The 19,200-nt window shown below is 35.2% G+C and overlaps 1 protein-coding gene across 2 annotated transcripts in view; it reads right to left on the reverse strand.

The window, feature by feature from the left end:
- The window catches only part of LOC133526386 (ankyrin repeat domain-containing protein 6), a 261,125-nt gene that overhangs the window by 157,690 nt on the left and 84,235 nt on the right, over positions 1 to 19,200 (reverse strand). For both annotated transcript variants that reach the window (XM_061862994.1, XM_061862997.1), the window contains exon 2: positions 7,428 to 7,682. The gene's annotated coding sequence lies outside the window, so the exon portion shown is untranslated. The remainder of the gene's footprint in view (positions 1 to 7,427; positions 7,683 to 19,200) is intronic.

Genomic DNA, 19,200 nt, shown 5'->3' on the forward strand with positions numbered 1-19,200 from the left:
TACACCACTTTGGTACTTATAAGTATAACACATTGTTGCATTTTCCGAAAAATATAGAACAATAGAATATGAAGCAGAGTTGGGAAAAAAATAACTTGAATAAGAATAAGGGCCTCACTCTAGCGTCTCTTGAGCGTCGGCGTCTAGACTATGGCTGCTGGTCCACGCAGCGTTGGCGTAAATGCGCAGCGACGCCATTTTTCATAGCGCTGACTAAACATCAACGCTCAAAAGTCGCTAGTAGAGTGGCTTTATGAATAATAATGATTGCACTCGTTATTTTAGAATATAATGAAAAATAACAAATCAAGTGACTTCCATTTTTAATTTTAATTTTAATTTTAATTTCTAATTTGACTGACTTCATTTACTATTGTATTAATTTCCGAATTGATAATTGTAATTGTATATACCTATAATATTGACATAATTTATTGTACATATTGAATTTTGATCATAATTGTAATTTTAACCAATGTTAACCAGTGTATGATTAGTACCAATAAATAAATCTATCTATCTATGAAGATTAAAAACGGAATATTTATTCTAGACGTATTAGAGAGGTTTAAAGACACAAGCTCGTTCAACCGCAAAAAGCGAACTGTTTAAATTCAATAACCATTAAGGCCACTTATCATCAATCATTTCGATGAGAATGGTAATGACGGCGATGAATTGCAACGATGCCTTTCATTCCGTTTTGGTTAAAAGAAATTATGGCTTTATATTTAGTTTTTGCAATATTTAACGTATTTCTTGTGTATTTAACTTTGAAGTGCCTCTTGATTTTAAGTTGAGCTTGATAAACACAAATATCAAAGTTTCGGATATGGACAAAGGTTCTGGTTATTACTTCAACGCGTTAGGTAATTTTTACCGACTGATATATTTTGAGTAAAGTGTAGAGTTTGTCAAGTCAGGGCTTGTAGAGATAGAAGCTTGGCTCTACATGAGTTCTTATAACTTTATGACAGTGCGAGCCGTGGTCTCCTTTTGGCAATATTTTACACTTTAACATATACTCAAACCAGCCATTAACTAGCAAGTTGCTTGAGCATCACTTCCAATAGGTTGAGTTTGGGCAGCTAAAAAAAAATACGTGTCTGTTATTTTAGACTACTCTATAACATATATAAATATAAATCAAATGGGAATCGGACAGTTGGGTACCTTTCCTTGTTAGTGAGATGCCTTTGTTGTGCAAAACGTTTTGAATTTACGTGTGAAGCGTCATTCAGTATTTTTTTTTTAATTACTTTATGTAATTTATTATATATTTAAGGTTAAAGATATTTTTTATTTGCCTCAAAAGAAATATCACATTTCACTTAATGAGATAAGTAAAAACATACAATTTTTTTATAGGGTACTGAAATTTAAGTAATATATCCCATGACATCAAGCAAGCAAGCTGCGGTCGTCCTGCATAATTGCATATGCATCTGGTGTTGTTTAACTGTTTTGAAGAAACATAACTGTGTTCCTATTCGATTCTAAGCATTGTATACATCTTCTTCTTCTTTCTTCTTTTCATCCTGTTACCCCCTGCTGGGGTGTAGGGCTCGAACCATTTTCTTCCACTGACTCCGGTCCTGGTTGTATACATCTACGACTTGGAAAATATTATACATAATTTCTTTAATTTGTCAAATGTTTTTCCCTGCAAAGGGGTACCTAAATACGTACATGCATAGACTGATTGTATGCAGGGGGAGTCACCTCTCTCTGCAGCTGACTGTACCTACATACTTTATGTCTATGTTAATCCATTTTTTTTTTTTTTGGTATCAAGTTTTTCAGTTGTTTTCGATAGTTCTAATAAATATCATTTTTCTTTCTTTTTGCACCATACATGTCTCTGTTTGGCTCGATGGTTGACTGGTACAGAATGGCATTAGACATTAAGTCCGCCATTAGTACTTTTTTTTCTATTTTTTGCAATAAAGTTTAAATAAATAAAAAGTAGTAAGTACCTACCTATAATTAAAATATAAAATGTTTGTGTACTTATTTGTTAATAATTCATAATCATAATCATTCTTTATTGCAACCATGGTACAGTATAGATGTTATACAATATGATATACAATGTCTCACATGGACCCTGCAAGGGCACAGCATATAATATCTTATTATTCATAACTCATAACATATTATCATATTATCAAAATTATCAACTTATTTAAGAAAGTCATGAAGCAATTCTTATATTACACATGAGATCACTAATAAATGTCAAACAAATAAATTAATTAATGTACAATATTCATAATTTGCCACTGCAAGAGTCATGTTATTAATGAAGAAAAAGGTGGAAGTCGAAACAACTATTAAATAAAGGAAAGCTACATATTTCGGACATATATATAGAAACTCAAAATATGACTTATGAAAACTAATTATTGAAGGGAAGATTGAAGGAAACGAGGACGTGGGAGAAGGAGAATATCATGGACAAGGAACATGAGAGACTGGTTGGACGTGGGCAGTACAGAGAAACTAATTCGCATGACTTCATAGAATGGCATATAGACATAAGGTCGCCAATCTCCGGGATGGAGAAGGCAGTTAAAGAAGAAGAAGATTATAAATTTAGTTCGTGAGTTGTTTTCAAACAAATGCGTAACGAACTTTTTTTTGAATTGTAAATAATAGAATCACCTTGCAATGAATAGGAGGCATGTCGTGATGTAATATTTGAGCAAAAACATGACAGCGCGAGCATTAGCTGAATTTGTTAGGTAATCAGGCACCAATTGAATGAATAACATCATTGTTGGGAAACTGTATGTTATGTAATATTCACCTCAGGTCTACCATACAATAAAATACCATTTGAATTTGAAATCAATAGTGGAGGAAAATATAGTTGAATAGCTTTTTTTTTTGAAACGAAACAAAAGAATTGCACTGTTTCAATTGAAAATGGTTTAAATTACTTTGAAGTAATTAGTACCTTTCTATATTGACGACCGGTCTGGCCTAGTGAGTAGTGACCCTGCCTACGAAGCCGATGGTCCCGGGTTCAAATCCTGGTAAGGGCATTTATTCGTGTGATGAGCATGGATACTTGTTCCTGAGTCATGGGTGTTTTCTATGTATTTAAGTATTTGTAAGTATTTATATATTATATATATCGTTGTCTAAGTAACCTCAACACAGGCCTTATTGAGCTTACTGTGGGACTTAGTCAATTTCTGTAATAATGTCCTATAATATTTATTTATGTATTGAAGTAAGAAGTTACAAGAGCAAATACCTAGGGACTCCGTGCACACTAAAAGAGGCAGTTAGCAACATGAAAACATTGCTAAGCTTCGTGGAGGAGCTGTGGTGGTTAGACTAGCGCTACCTCGATTCACGCAAAATAGGTACAATAGTTGTAGGATTGCGAAAAATGCCCAGAGGCACTAACTGGTCCTAGTTCCCGTTGCTAATAATGGTTATACAATTTTTTTTTAATACTACGTCGGTGGCAAACAAGCATACGGCCTGCCTGATGGTAAGCAGTCTCCGTAGCCTATGTACATCTGCAACTCCAGAGAAAAAAAAAGAAGAAAGAGAAAATTATAAAATAGACTAAGTATACGTTTTGTATGTAAAAGTCACAATACATAGAGCTGCGTAAAAATAGTTATAAAGTAAAAAAAAAACTAAAATAGCTCAACTTCGCCACCGCAACTACGAGTTATATTTTGCTGTATTATAACAATTAAATTAAACTTATTCCAAATTCTCATGTTAAATTACTTAACGCCCAAGATACAAAGTGAAGGCAAAGTTAGTTTTGCCAGCTTTTATTTTTAATAAACTGCATCATTTATATATTTTTTTATACTACGTCGGTGGCAAACAAGCATACGGCCCCCCTGATGGTAAGCAGTCTCCGTAGCCTACGTACGCCTGCAACTCCAGAGGAGTTACATGTGCGTTGCCAACCCTAAAACCCACCCCCCCCCTCCCTCGTTGAGCTCTGGCAACCTTACTCACCGGCAGGAACACAACACTATGAGTAGGGTCTAGTGTTATTTACCTAGCTGCTGTTTTCTGTAAGGTGGAGGTACTTCCCCAGTTGGGCTCTGCTCTAGATCTGGAATGACATCCGCTGTGCTGTGCCCTACCACACAAAGCGAGATGACATTTACAATGCCCATACCTCTCTTAACAGTGTTCGCTCATAAGTGTAGCTATGCACCTACTAATACCTACATTACAACTCCGAGCATCTGCCTTAGGCGGGGTACTTAAAACATCTGTCTGTGCTCAAAGGGCAACCACAGTGACCGCGGTCATAAAAGTTAAGTAGTGTTTCTTAAGCACTAAAGCCCATCACAGACGGAGCGATATTAACCAAAAGATATCTTGCAGCAAGGCATCTTACGATATATTTCGGTTTAAAGACATTTATTTCTCATAAGAAATTACATTTCACTTACACGAGAAACGTACCTATGTATAACTATATTATTTTAATTTATAAACAGTGAGCTCGGACTTTGGTACATACCAGTTTGGGTAACATATTATTACTAATCAGTGTAGCAGGCCTCTTATTATTAACACATAATATCACTTATTAACAGTACAGTACAGTATATAGTTCTATGTAATAAGTTGAATTTGTAAGAATAAATGCAGTTACGTTTTAATTACTGTTACATTACGGTAACACGGTCCACGAAATTGTCACATTTATACATATGAAACTATAGGTCTATTTTTTGTCTATAAGTTTTGATCAAAAATTGTGTATGACTGTTTGTTTCTAAATAAATAGAAAAGAAAAGAAAAAAAAAATTAATCGCCTACCTTACACCTTAAAAATGAGCATGTACAAAGTATCGCGAAAAGTATGCTTACAGTGCGTACACCGTATCCCAATTATAGATTGGGTTATTGTTGTAAGTACATAATAGGAAAATAAGGTTGCTAAAATATTGCCAAAACAAAAGTAACTTAAAATGGTTAAAACCAATCGATTATTTTAAGCATAATGACACATAAAAAACAATAATAATTTAAGCTATAATACAAAGTTATTGTACTCGAGATAAATGTTTTAAGCATTGTGTCTTAGACTCCTTATAATCAATTTTTTTATACCACAGTAGCAACCAGCGGGAATTGAACCGGCGCGCAGCGCATATTTTATGAACCATTTGACAGAATCTACATACAAAGCTATAATACATATTTTGGTATCGTACGATATATTTTAGCCAGGCATCTTAAGATACCTTGTGATATATAGCTCGGTATATTACGATATATTTTGGTAATAGTATATTTCGTCTTCCGCAATGTCGGTCCTAGACAGACTGTGCGATATATATTTCGGTATCCTTGGCGTGTGTGCTTAGCTATATTATAAGATATATGTCGGTACCTTACGGTATATTCATATATATTATCGTTCGGCTTAATGTAATAATTTTACTGGAATTCTGAAGAAGTTTTACATACAAAACTCCTACTCGCTCTATTTTCCTCGAATAACAATTTTCAGCAACGAATACACAGATATATGTTAAGTAATTCATGGCAAGTTTAAAGTAATTTAAGAGGGAGGAATAGCTTTGCGATCCTAACGAAATAACGGTACTTTTTCTATGAAATTCCATTTCGGGAGAAAACGGTTTCCACACTAAATCTTAACAAATCAGTTTGATTTTGATGTCGATCGCTTCAGCATAATATTTAAAAAACAGGAAAACCTATAAATCTAGTTTTTTATTGTGTCAATAACATACTTAAAAATCATGGAGAATGGAAAATATTTATAATTATAAACATTAGAAGTGGAAAATCATTTTGGCTTTTTGTATGAAAGAGTATAGAGTACTTACTTCCCTCTTAAACATGTCGTTTTAAAATGAGAGTGCAAGTATAATTGTATGGAAGCGCCTTTTTGGCAGCGGGTCCGTGTGACTCTTAAGAGGAAATACCAGCTGACAATAAGCCCCTTCTCAGATTTTAGAATTTTAGGTAAATATCTCCGTCGCGTTGACGGGCGTGGCTTCTAAAATGAGTGCAATAAGGACAACTGCAGCAGGCGAAAAATAATGCGTTAAAATCTCATAAATCGAAGTTTCGTTCTCGTCATTTTCCTCATCGAAAACTTAACCAATTGTAACGAAATTTTGGGAACGGAATGAGAAAGAAATTATCTGTTTTTCCGTTTTGATTTTGTCGTTTATTGTTGTTGATTTTGTATGCTAGGAGTCTGTTTACGGCGCATTTATTTGGCTGTTTTTAGCGTTTTTTAAAGTAACCTAGTTCTTGAATATCAAAATAATCTAAACATACAGCCTCAGGTACTGGTAATATTGAACTTATATAACTAAAACAAAATCATCTAGGGATTCTAGGGCCAAAATCCAGAGAGTAAAATGTCGAAAACGTTTGTATGGAAAAATATCCACTATTGTTTCCTCTTAAACTTCGCTGGTATTTTGGCTGCCAATTTATGAGCGTTATACTTAAATAAATAAATAAATATTATAGGACATTATTACACAAATTGACCAAGTCCCACAGTAAGCTCAATAAGGCTTGTGTTGAGGGTACTTAGACAACGATATATATAACTCCCATAACTCAGGAACAAATATCCATGCTCATCACACGAATAAATGCCCTTACCAGGATTTGAACCCGGGACCATCGGCATACTTACTTACCTTAACATTTTTCTTTGAAGTGATTCAAACTTACAAAAGTGAAAATTATAATATAAATTATTGACGTATAATGTACCTGCCTAAATTATAAATGGGTTTATTGTGGTTATTGTTATTAATCATACGTTTTAGTAAACAAACACTAGTCTAGCTTGATTTCCTAATTTGTATGTACGAAGCGTAGCGACAGGAACCGAGGTCTTTACCCCACGTACATTTCGGTATCGAATTATCGATATTACGGCTCGATTCGAAGAATTATTAAGACACGTTTAAGATCTTGGAAAGATCTTTTAAAGATCGATAGCTAAATGACATCTCAAAATTGACGTTTATTTCGATTCCGTAATGATCCCCATAAGATCTATCTACGATATTTCTAACGTCAAAGTGACATTGGTTGCCCGAATCGAGCTGCTTCTGACAATTATACGACATACAAACGATATCTAAATGAGAACTTATCGTGATCGTATCTCATTCTTCGAATCTGGCCGTTAATCCAAATCGAGAACCGAAACAGCATTCCTATGTAACTCAAAAAAACTAAAATAAAATCTACGCATTTTTACAGAAACATGCGTTTTTATTAAAGCCTTTTGTAGGTGTGTCTATACAAAACTTTTACACAAAAAGTTTATTAAACCTAATTTATCTTAGACCAAAAAACCGCCCACCTACAGAACTTTTTTAGCGAAAGAATACTAATTTTCACACTCAATATTACAAAAAAGCTCAACTCACCTCCAATAAGAACATCCAATGGGAACGGCATCCAATTGGCAAGAAAACCACAAAAAACAACACTATTCACTATAACAGTGCACTCACAAAAAACACAATAATTCTCCACTACATTTTCCAAAAAAAAAACACGGAACTTCACAGAAAACACATACGAGTCACCGGACCAGCAGTTTGAGAACAACTGACGCTATACGCGGCCCGAGGCGCGTACGCATCGCCTCTCTCGCTCGCACGCTTACACACGTTTCAGGTCTGAAAGAGACGAAATATGATTAATGTCTGATGGCGAAAGCTTTCGATAAAAACTGAACGAACCGGCAAACTTACATTTGCGGTCAATAGAGGCTTTATTATAAAGCGACTCCCTTATATTTACATGCAACCATGCGTTGCTGCGTTTTATACAAGTGCGCAGTTAACTTTGTACTTCTGCGGTGTACTGTCAACTCGAAAGGTCGTATTTTTAATAGGAATTATAATGTAGTTACGTCCTTTTGTAAATAAGGCAGTGTAATTGTATAAGGATTGGTATTTAAGTCGTCAAGTGTCTCGTTTGTTTGCCGGACTTTCCTACATTGTATTTATTGTGCAACGTTCGTATGGGACTGGTCATACGAGGCCTTAATAACGGTTATAACCCAGTTCACCCACAAATATTATGTATCATATAGCCTGCAACTTAGTTTACCTTCCTCAGTATGGCACAAACATGTATGTATGAAACAAAATCCACAGGATTTTCCATTGAACGCAATAATAAATAAATAATAGTTATATTATAGGGACATTTTTACACAAATTGACTAAATCTCACGGTAAACTCAATTAGGCTTGTGTTGTGGGTACTCAGACAACGATATATAATATACAAATACTAAGAGATATATAGAAACAAAATAAATACATAGAAAACATTCATGGCTCAGGAACAAATATATATATTTCTGTTCTATACGGCCGAGGTACTACCGCACGACTTTTAAACACCAACACATACGAAAGTCTTTTAAGTACGGGGAAATAACCCCAAAGGTTTTCAATGTTTTCACTGATCCGGACTGGTCCGGGACCGAGACCGGGACCGGTCTGACCTAGTGGGTAGTGACCCTGTCTATAACGCCGATGGTCCCGGGTTCAAATCCTGGTAAGGGCATTATTCGTGTGATGAGCATGGATATTTGTTCCTGAGTCATAGGTGTTTTCTATGTATTTGAGTATTTATAAATATTTATATATTATATATGTATATCGTTGTCTAAGTTCCCTCAACACAAGCCTTATTGAGCTTACTGTGGGACTTAGTCAATTTTTGTAATAATGTCCTATAATATTTCATTTATTTATTTATTATTTATTTTAACTTCAGACTAACAAGACATATTTATTTTACTTAATAGACAGCTTACATTACAATTATAAATTATAAGGAATACTCAAACTTCTGTTGAAGGAAAAAATACAAAGATATGATTTTATTGGATGGTATTTTTTCCTTATAATAAATTATTATACCCTATAAAGCGTTAAACGGTTAGTAAAATAAACTACAGAAGTACTTGATGCATCAAAAACAATGAAGTTCTAAAATCAATCATACCGCATGTACGGCCAAGGAATTTTATTTCACTACAATTTAGTACCTTGTCACAGTGACAATAATATGAGGTCCCTAGCGACTTTCATATTGATCGTCAATGTGACAAGGTACGAAATGCTACAGAAATTAAAATATTTGACCGTACTAACATCGGCTGACGATCGATGTACCTTATGTCTGTGCATTAAGGTTTAAGATTGGACAGTGAACAGCGACGACAATGTAACGATGGTATTGCAATTTGTCCGTTCTTCCACACATTGTACAATAAAATGATCGGACAAGATCAAGTGCTTTTACGTGAAGGATTCTCTTAAGAGGCTGTCAATACCTAAAGCGCGCACACTGTCTATTTGTATCGGAGTAAATGAGATAGCACTGTCGCATGTTACTGGGCCTGGGCAAGGGAATAATAAGAAAAATATTTAAATAAAAAAAAAATGGATTATTAGTGTAATATTTTACTCAACCACGGTTTAGATATAAATGTTTTGAAATTGTGATTTTAATTGCAGACCCATAATTCAAAACAATAAAGACATAAAACCGTTTAATTGTGATTTTAAGACCAATCTTTGCCATTATTTTCTATCGAGCCGATTTCGTTCAATCGTGTATCGAGTACAACCACGGTCTTTGAAATATAATTAATATGAACATATATATTTTTCTTACTTGACTAAAACAAATAGTCTTTCTTAAAAAACTGTTTAAGTAACATCAATTTCAAGGGCATTGGGTGTTGACAGCCTCTTAATGCTGTATGATGATATGTTAAGGATGCCTCAGCGCGTATTATTGATGTCGAATTGAGTATCACGAAGCTGCCGCCTAAAGCCGCTCCCATAAAATCTAAGTTACGCTTTTATCTTAAAACGACATGCTTAAATTACATGTATAAAATATGTCATATACATTTTCACCTCAGCAGCTCGAACAAGCCTACTTTCGTCATTCCAGGGAGTGAGACAAGCTTTCGTCATAATGATGATGCCTTTCATTCATGAATGTAAATAAATGTGGTTAACTTTACTTGATGTTAAATTTTTTCAACCTTTAACCTTTTGACCCAAAGACGTCATATGACGCGCACGGCTACAGCCCAATATCAACATTATCAACCTTCATGCGTACCGACACCGACAAGGTTCACGATTACGCGCCGCGTACGATAGGCGTGGCGTTCAAAAGGTTAATATGTTCTCACTACTGAGGTGAGAAGTTGTATGTGTCACACGAGAGCAAAGTTATTTTACATCTCGTGTCTTTGAGTCCCTCGCTACGCTCAAGATTCTAACATAGAACGCGCGGCGGCGCGGCGAATTGACGCTTGCAGGAAAGGGGTCTCGACTCGACCCCCGCTCCGGGTCGTTCCTAGCGCAAAGGTTGTCCATCGCGGTTCAACGCGGAAACGCAGCAAGCGTGATGGGCACCTTTGCGTTGGGAGCGACGCGGGGTGGGTTGTTTGACTAGTTTTTTTTTTTAGAGGTTTGTTTAGGTTTAGTTTTATTAATAGTTAAGTTTATTTGTTAGTCCTTAAGTATTTTAATGATTGTATTTTTTTATTTAATTAGTTTAGAATTATCTCGTAGAGTATTATTTGATAATTAGTATAATTAAATATAATGATTATTTGGAAGATATTAACATAGATCATAAAACGCTACTAAATATTTTAACCATTCACATAGAATTATAGAATCTTTCGCTTACTCGGGCCTCAAAATCAACACTCGCAAGAAAAACCAACTTTCCTCTCTTGTTGCACAAATAAACTATTCCGTAACATATATTCTATGCCTGGCACTATTTTTCGTAAAATGTAGGCGTTTCAGTTTCGTGAGTGTTAGGAATTGATTAGTGATAATGAATTGCTGGCCGACAGAGCAGCGTGCACATGCTATTGAGGCATAGCGTATCAAGCAAAGGCTTTTCACTTAGTACCGCGCGCCAGGTGTAAGTTTCGCATTAATTTCGGAATTTTTTTATTTTATTTTTTATTTATTTAAGGTTTACCAACAGATACAACACTACAAAAAATACAGATAAAAACCCAAAAATACATGAGTAAGTGTCTATCCAATAATAGGTAAACACAACATGCGTTAATACTAATCAATCAATTAAGACCTAAAGTATAATGTAATATAACATACTTATCGTTAAATTTAGTACTTCGTTTACATGCAGCTAGCGTTTTTATACTATAGCATTTTTATACAAATAATTCTTATAACTATTTTGACTTAAAGATAATATGTCGACTCGGGATGCTTTAAATAACTTGTTATGTTCCCTACATATTCTAGGTATGGTGCCTTGAGATCCGAGGTTCGTTCGGTAAGTTCTAAGAGCGAAAGGTCGGAAGTTAACTATACGAGAGTTTGGCCTTGGCACTGAAAATCTTATTTTGCCTATAAGTTCGGGAGATTCAATGATTCCATTTAATATTTTGTGTAGCAAAAGTTGATCTGCAATCCACCGGCGCTTCACTAGAGGAGATAATTTGAAAAAATTTAGTCGATCCTCGTATGTCGGAAGAGAACGGAGTTTCTTTTGATGTATGGATAAGAAAAATAGAAATTGTTTTTGAATTATTTCTATTCTATCTTCATGGCATTTATACTGGGGGTTCCATACACTTGAACAGTATTCTAAAGTATTCCTTACTAAGGAAGTGTAGGCGGTAATAAGAGCCGCACTTCCTTTAAAAATTTTGCAATTGCGCCATACAAAACCTAATAGCTTATAACTTCTTTTTACAATATCGTCTATATGAGCCTTAAACGATAGCTGACTGTCCAATATGACACCCAAATCCTTTATTTCGGAGACTTCTTCAAGAGCGACACTGTTGATATAATATGACGTAGGTAAGATAAATTGTCTCCTTGTGAATTTAATATGCTTACACTTATTGATGTTTAAAGGTAGTTGATTTATTTCGGACCATTTGACAATACGATTTAAGTCTTCCTGTAATAAAAGTGAATCAGATATTGAATTGATCACTTTGAAAATCTTTAAGTCGTCAGCAAAGAGTGAATAGTTGGAATGGAGTATTACTTTGGACATATCATTAATAAAGGCCAAGAATAATGTAGGCCCCAGGTGTGAACCTTGGGGCACGCCAGAAGGAGCCTCAAAACTACGTGACTCCCGCCCGCACACTACAACTTTTTGTGATCTTGACGTTAAATAACACAAAAACCATTTTAAAAGGTTGCCATGAACCCCGAAGTCGCAAAGTTTACGAATCAAGATACTATGATTGACTCTATCGAAAGCCTTACCTATATCCGTATAAATAGCGTCAACCTGCGATCCTCCATCTAGTGCTTCTGATAGTTCAGAAGTGAGTACCACTAAATTCGAAACTGTCGACTTTTTGTCTCGAAAACCATGCTGTTGTGATATAAGGAAAGGCCTTAGATGCCCTAACAGAATTGGATTGATCAACGATTCAAATACCTTACCGAAAATCGACAAAAGGGATATGGGCCTATAATTTTCAATGTTGTCAGCACTACCAGATTTAGGAATAGGTAAAACGTTAGCTCTCTTCCATACCGAAGGGAATACTCCGCTTTTAAGAGAAACATTGTATATAAGGCAAAGAGGGAGTGCCAGACTACTTGCACAGTTGACAACAAATATTGCTGGAATTAAATCTGGCCCAGCTCCCTTGTTCCTGTCAAGTTTCTTAAACGCTTTTTCAACGACCTCAGGGGAAAATGTAATACTAGCTAACGTGCCATGATTGAGTGAATTTTCACCTATTGATTGAGGATTTATATTAAATGTACGGTTCTGCACATAAACAGAGGAAAAGTGATCAGCAAAAGCGTTGCATATTGAAATCGGTGTAGACAATTTGTCACCTTTTAAATACATTTCACCAGGAAAAGAACCATTGGTTTTACGTTTTGTTTTTATAAATGACCAAAAGGTTTTTAAATTGTTGTTAGAAATCGAAAGTTCGACAGTTTTTAGGTACATAGCGTGAGTTTCATCTATAAGCTGATGACATTTAGCTCTGACCTCCTTGAAATTTAATATGTCAATAGGATTATTGTATTTTTTGACTTTCTGACGCAGTTTATCTTTGTATTTGATCAGTCTAATTAAAGGTTTAGTGTACCAAACTGGAAAGCTGCTCTTTTTACTAGTTTTAGATGGCACATATTTAATAATGATATCTTTTAATATATGATAAAAGGTTTCTACCATTTCGTTCACACTGACTGCGGGCTTAAAAATAGTATTCCAGTCGATATCGTTTATTTGTTCATTGACTTTTAGGTAATCAGCTGCATGAAAATTAAATCTATTTACATTTGCAATTTCCAAGTACTGAAAGGAAGGAAAATTAATAGTAATAAGCAATGGGGGATGAAACGGATCAATTTTAGTAAGTGAATCGGCGATCGTGGTATTGACAGAAATATGCGGAAAAGGTTGGACGAGTGCGTAAGTATAGTTAGGTCACGTCTGAAAATATCGATACGGACAATGTGCCAAAAATATGTATACACTACCCTAATCCCGTATATTAGGGTAGTGTACACATATTTTTGGAGACTTCGATCGTCGATGTTTTCAGACGTGTCTGTACCTACAGTACACAGCGAATGTCGTCATTTTTAAGTGCAGGTACTTTTTTTATTTTATCTGCTATTGGTTGGTATCTATTCTAACAGAACTTTTCTGAAGTTTATCGTCTAGACAATAGTATTTTTAAATTAACCAAATTAAATATAATTCCCCCAGTTTCCCACACAATTGTATAATAATACTCAATTTTAAATGCAAATTCGACTTATATTCAGTAAGCCACATGTCAAAATCCCCCAAATTAACAGGAAGCCGTGCGTTATCGCGCGCCATTGTGGGGTGAAACAAAGCGTTTCCTTCTCCAAAAACAATAAAAATGCCGCCTGCGCACGTTAGGCTTGCGTGCAGTTCACCGAACGCTAGAGAAGCGAACGATCAAATGAACCAGTCACCACCACCACTTTCCTACTTTGGCCATAATATATTTTGAAATAGGAATAGAATTATGCATTGAATTAGTTTATTTAACTTAATAAATAACACAAAGCGATAAAGGCTACTAGATTGAAAACGATGGAGACAAATGAATGTTTCTTTTTTTGTCACTCTTTTTTCTAGTCATGATCACGAGCCTTTTTCATCCTTATATGAGAAGAAAAGTGTCCCAAAATTTCTATACATTTTTCAAACTTTCCTATTTGCTACCGTCATACAAAGTATAGGTATGGGGAAATGGTAACGCAATAGGAAAAAACTCTCAGACATTTTTATCCCGTTAGGTTCGATAGAGCTCTTGTTTCTTTTTAGATAAAACACAGAATGTATGAAAAAATATAAAATTTATGAAAGTGGCATTTTTTAAAGAAACGCTCAAATCACAGCCACTTTAAATACCTACTGGTCACGATACTCACGATCCTCAGTAATAAGAGACAGGCAAAGAAGAAGAAGAAGAAGATACGTCTATAATAGGACTAGGAATCGCTCAGGTACTTCGCGAAAGAAAATTGGCTATGAATATTTATTCACTCAAATATAAACTCAAATATAAATACAAACGTAATTTTTAAAACATTGGAATTAATTATCAAGCTTATATTGTAGTCACCTGCAATATTTTACGGGATGAATATATAGGTCATACTATGGGATCACCCCAAAATCGCCAACAAAAAATTGGCTGTTTTATACATTTTGGCTGGTCTGAAGCAGATATTTTTCAGATTCAGATTATTTTATTTGCGATAAGCACGTGTAGATGCAAATACAGTTATACGGGTATATACAATTATTTACAATATATTACATCAATCTTGTGGTATATGAATGTCAAATATTATTATAATAAAAAGTGAACCTTACAATGTATCCATAAAACAATTTAATCAAGTGCGTTGGCAAAATATTCGTCAATAGTGTAGAATGGTCTATTTATAAAATAATCTCTTACTTTTATGTCAAAGGTTTTTAGATTACTGCATTGTTTTATGTCGGTACTTAATTTATTAAAAATTTTGATTGCGATATTCTTAAGGCTGTTATTGAAGTGGATATTTGTATGGGAGTAATTATTTTTTCGCGATTTCGGGGTTGGTCCCATAGTAAAAGTTGAAGTACCTATATAATCACCCCATACATTATAGCAGATGACTTAACGCGTTTTAGTAAAGGCTGTGTCAAAACCGATCCAAAACCATTACAAATTGTAATATTTGAATCGAGCCCCTGGTTTCCCTGAGTGTTCGACTCTACGTTCAGTAAGGGAACACACTTTCAGCTCTCAAAGCTCACCGGCGTAAGCTCTGCATACATACGGTAGTGTGTTTTAGTAATGGCTGATGTAAGGATTTTGTATGTTTAAGTGTGTGCTGGTGCGGCTGCTGATTAAACAGCTTGGCTTTTGACTAAATTGTTTGCCTTGAGACATTAACTTCATTCATGAGTACCTATGCACCTGGGCCAAAATACTTTTTAAAGTTTAAAAACTTTTCAAATTGAAATCAATTTCTAACGCAAACATTTCAGGTAACTTATGATTTATTTATTTTTCAAATTTAATATAATTAATTTATAATGTAATAACTATTGTAGGTAACTTTATTTTTATTACCACTGCGTTACTATTTGCCATGCCGTAATTTATAAACATACAGTAATATTTATTTAAAATACTTGGACTCCAAAACTTTCTTTTTGTTCGGCAATAAAATAACCAATGCTCTCTTTTCTAATAAAATATAAGGTTTTAATAAAGTAACGCAGTTGTTGTAGGCACCTCCCATTTTTTTTAAATATCGGCATAAATAATATAGTTATCGTGAAATATTCGCTGCAGAGATGATAGACCATTATAGAAAACACAACAACAAACATAAATATTCTGAATAAAGTACTTGAAATTGAAATCATTTATTTCGGGCACAAATCCCATATATTGTTAGTACATACAAAAAATATTATTTATTTATTTATTGTAATGAAAGTAATGAAATGTTATCTTTTAGTAACAAATTTGTATCTCCAAATAAAATTTGCACACAATTTCTATTAGGCATTATGAAGTATTTTGACCCACCTACTCACCTGACTCGCCAGGCCTAGCAGAAGCGGCGGCTGAAAATACCTCGAGGCTCAAGCACTCAAAATACGCTAATCTGGAACAAGCTGGACTTTGTTCCAGTCGTGGTGGAAACGGCTGGGCCGTGGTGTTTGGAAGAGAAGAGGCTTGGGGCGGCTTCAACGTGATAGGGATTGCGATCCCCGTTCAGAAGGCCTACCGCAAACCACGTTCGACGTGTTGCCTCCCTGTCACACTTATGTACGAATTTACAAGTGCGACAGAGAGCCAACATGTCGAACGTGGTTCGTGGTGGGCCCTCAGGCTCCTACTTACATAGTCCAATAAATATCGCTTGCCATGCAGCGCGACAATGCCGCAAGTATTTTTGGCACGTTTGTAGAATAGAATAGCATAAATAATGTAGTTATCAATCACTAAAGAGTTAGTTTTAGTGTATATTATACTTATTCATATTTTATGAAAAGGTAATTCACACAAGGTTGCCAAGATGTAGACTTCTATTCACAACTGTAGACACTAACAGAATTACAAATACCCCCAATCTGTCATCATCGTTTCAATATTCAAGACGAGTTATGACACGACGCCGAAATCCGTCACGATCGCGGTCCGTCACGTATGATGTCTTTGTTAGTCGTATCAATTAAGCAGTCGGCCAAAAAGAGGCGATGACAGCTAAGAAGATGTGGTATGAATACGAGCAGTATTTAATGTCTTTTAAAAGAGTTTCTCCATCGTTAGCTCCAGATTTGAATTTAGAACCCTTTGGATCTGTTTCACAATGTCCAAGTAAAGTCCGGAATAAGCTACTTGCCACATATCTGACGAATAAAGTCGTCGTTAGCGTTTTAAAATCTTCAAATAAGCTTAAGGTACTCGTAGTTTTATCTATCTTATCTTTGTTAATTACCTATCCAATACTTTACTGGGGCATTGTGAAATGACAGGCCCTCAGTTACAAAATAAAAGTTTAAAATATATTGTGGAATATGTACAAAAATTTGTACCATGTTCACGGAGTCTGTGGGATAGTGCAATTTAAAAATATCATTCAATAAGAAACTAAGTAAAATATCGAAGGCGAAAATATTTCCACCGAATTTATCCACCAAAAATTTTAGTGACTTTCACTTCTAAATTAGTAAATAAAATGCAATTAACTTTCATTCCTCTTTGGCGTGTAATTATTAAAGTCTTGGTTTTTTGGTGAATTCCAAGATTGAAGAGTGAATTTTACCAAAAAAAAATCAAGAGTTGAACATTTTTTCATATGGTAACTTAATGCGGGCTAAACCACAAGCTCTGGCTATATACTTACACACGTGTATGGAAGTTGTCAACAATGTTGTATACCGGTTGGTTTACAATAATCTCTTTTAAAACTTTATATTTTCTACATAGGGTTGAAAATTGAATGTATTCATTGTTCTTGCGGTTATTATGTTATAGCTTTATTCACTTTTTGCGGTGAATTAAAGTGTTATTAGCAAATTTGTGAATGGTACGAATGTTAGATTGTAAAAAACCTGTCTCTTCACTCAATGTTTAACGTTGCGTGTTGCGTGCCAATTAATTGTTTGAAGTTACCGCTAAACGATCGCCTTGGACAGGTTTTGACATTCGCTAATGTCATGTTGCTGTAAAACTTATGATAACGATCAATTAATCTTTGCTTTGTATTTTTCTTTTTTTTCCTTTGTGTTGGCGCACGGACCTCTTCTTCTTAATAACCTGTCGCTGCAACAATCATCTGTCAAAATGCTGTGGCCAATGATGATGATGATGATGTATTTTTCTGTTCTGTCCATTTACTAAGAGTAAGGTCAACGTTGAGCTTTTGAGGACCAAGAACTTTATGGGAATCATAAGTTGTCCTACACTTAGCATGGCGCCAATTGAAAATGAGCTTTTTGAGTAACGTTCATAATTTCTCAGGAGTGCGAAGCTAATAATTTTTCTGGCTACAGATACCTTAGTTATACATTTGTTAATTTGTGTAATAATGTCCTATAATATTTATTTGTTATTATTATTTATTATTTTATTATTGTTAGCTAGCTGTATTGTTAGCTAACCAAAGATGTTAGTGCATCATATTACATGTATTATAGAAAGGGTAAACATAAACACATTTCTTCTGGTTTTGTTGGGTTGAGGCGACCCAAACAAGTCAGAACCGTAGACACGGAATAATGGTGTTGCGGCCATTTGGTAGGCGTGCACAGAGCCGAAGCCAACACGTAGTCCCTTGACACTTTACGTAGGACGGGTACGTCCTTAAACTACGTCCAAAAGAGAGGTATGGGCATTGTGAATTTCATCTCGCTTTGTGTGGTAGGGCACAGTAAGTGGATGTCATTCCAGATCTAGAGCAGAGCCCAACTGGGGAAGTACTTCCACCTTACAGAAAACCGCAGCCAAATAACACTAGACCCTACTCATAGTGTTGTGTTCCTGCCGGTGAGTAAGGTTGCCAGAGCTCAACGAGGGGGGGGGTTTAGATCGGCAACGCGCATGTAACTCCTCTGGAGTTGCAGGCGTATATAGGCTACGGAGACTGCTTACTATCAGGCGGGCCGTATGCTTGTTTGCCACCGACCTAGTATAAAAAAAAAATGAAATGTAAGGGGTACACCGAGCGGATGCTGCCCTTGCCCGTGTCATGGGACGCACGCAGAGGCAGCACCCGCCAGGGTGTAAGGACTGTTGAGATCATGAAATCTAAAATGGACCAGGCATGGATTAAATATTTTCAGTCTTATTATTAGTGGACTTAGATAAATACGTATTAGATATAATACATAGTCTCATAAGAAATTACTTGAATCATCTGATAAAGACATTATAGGTCTGTGATGAGTGCGTTTTCTCGTTAAGCTATTATTAGCAGCCATAACAATAATTCTAAACCCCGTGTGAATAAGGAAAAGATAACAAAAACGTTTCTTTATGAGTTTCTATACGGAGTATAGAAGTAAATTGAGTTTTATGATTTGTTGGAGTTTATTGCCCGGATTAGAATTATGTTATACATATAA

This window comes from Cydia pomonella, chromosome 16 (genome assembly GCF_033807575.1).
Source record: "Cydia pomonella isolate Wapato2018A chromosome 16, ilCydPomo1, whole genome shotgun sequence".
Taxonomy (NCBI): Eukaryota; Metazoa; Arthropoda; class Insecta; order Lepidoptera; family Tortricidae; genus Cydia; species Cydia pomonella.